Source organism: Frankliniella occidentalis, unplaced genomic scaffold (assembly GCF_000697945.3).
Source record: "Frankliniella occidentalis isolate FOCC.00 unplaced genomic scaffold, Focc_3.1 Scaffold625, whole genome shotgun sequence".
Classification (NCBI taxonomy): Eukaryota; Metazoa; Arthropoda; class Insecta; order Thysanoptera; family Thripidae; genus Frankliniella; species Frankliniella occidentalis.
The window spans coordinates 7,424-9,153 of NW_026267740.1; the positions used below are offsets into that span (position 1 = coordinate 7,424).

Genomic DNA, 1,730 nt, shown 5'->3' on the forward strand with positions numbered 1-1,730 from the left:
AAAGGCAAAGAGCTTAGTTTTCATTTTCTGCAATAAAATCAGCTTATTTTTGACCACGCCTGCAGTCGGTTTTTGAGCTCCGAAAAAGACCTTTCCTGCCACACGAAAGTTGCATTTATCTTAAAACGAGGGGGAATTGTACACCCATGGGTGCACTAAAGACGTAGAAAATCGCACTAACAGCGTAACAGCAGACAGCAGATAGTAAATACCGGCGGTTTTACCAATTTTCATCAATATTTCAGCATGAAATCTTTCGTTGGTTTCTCATATTTAGTTTGTGAACTTAAAATTATAAATTTGTGCTCAAATCAGGTCAAATCGAGAGATGCTGTCGGAGCTGCCGGAACAGCACGACAGCGAACAGCATCTCCCGATTTACACCCGATTTGTATGCATATTTGTATTTTTTAAGTTCAGAGAATAATATTTGAATGATAAAAATAAGATTTCATAACGAAAATTGAACTTATAGTTTTGAAATTATCGGTATTTACTATCTGCTGTCTGCTGTTTGCTGTCTACTTCCCGCTTAAGCTGATGCAGCCTAGGAAGGACCTTTTAAGGCCAAAAAGAGACATCTTAAAGCGAGCCCGCGGACACCGAGCAGACTACCGATAGACATTATAGGGACTGCCCGGAGACAACGCAGAGACTGCGAGGAGACTTCGTGAGGACATCCAGGAGACACTATAGCGACTTCTTACAGGAGACACTACAGAGACATCCAGGAGACACTAGAGGAAACGAGAAGACCAAATATAGACATCCTGCTGAAGACAACCTAGGGACGTCCTCCGTCCACAGAGAAACAGCGCGCGGAAAAATTCGATGCGTACTGGATTTTAACAGCACGACACACCGTTAACTGCATTAGTCCAGATAGCCAACACGTTCGTTAGCTGCTATGCAACGATGCATATTTATATTAGTCACTTAACTAAACTTGACGATGGCGTTGACTTGTCTCTTCTCGAAACACTAACAAACTACTCACTTGCACCTGAAGGTGTAGATCCACTTGCCGCCCTTGCGTACGCTTCTGTACGTCTATGGCCGTCATAGGCGTATTGATTGTTAAATTGGCGCAATTAGCTCGCCAGGTGCTGCGGGTCACACGTCCACCGTCATAAGACGCCACTTACAAGGCGATTTAAGCAGAAATAAATGTTACTTTAATGTTTCACTTCAAAAAGAGGTTGACCAATACAGTTCGTAAAAAAACAAATTTGAGTCCATCGTTCTGTTATAATTCATAACCATAATCCAAGTTGCCAGTATAAAAACGGATTTTGCCAAATTTTAATTTTTAGGCAGTTCTCTAAAGACTGTCTTTGCCAGAGGGCAAAGCGGGGGTGCCCCAATTCCAAAACAGGTGCAGAAATTTTCGGGAGGAGGCAAGGTGCAAGCAAACTAGCTTTAGTGTCTGAACGCGTCGACTGCTGTTCTTCATCAGTCCTCTATTGGCCGAGATAAATATTATGTCACGACGTTTTTGGTTGGTTACTTCACAATAGACGCTGAAAGTGAGGTTCCTCCACCACTTTACCACTTTACCTCCCCTCGCCATTCACACCCCTCTCCGTGTTGCTTAATTGTTTTCATTCCAGCTGCCGCGTTTCTAAAGTACGAGGAAAGTATTTACCATTACTAAATGATGCGCGTTCAGATGCTTTTAGGAGCTACATGTACGGACTTGAACTATGCTCAGGAATAGTTTCTGCAATCAT

The 1,730-nt window shown here is 42.7% G+C and overlaps 1 protein-coding gene across 1 annotated transcript in view; it reads left to right on the plus strand.

The window, feature by feature from the left end:
* The window catches only part of LOC127751630 (uncharacterized), an 11,168-nt gene that overhangs the window by 800 nt on the left and 8,638 nt on the right, over window positions 1-1,730 (plus strand). The window lies entirely within an intron of this gene.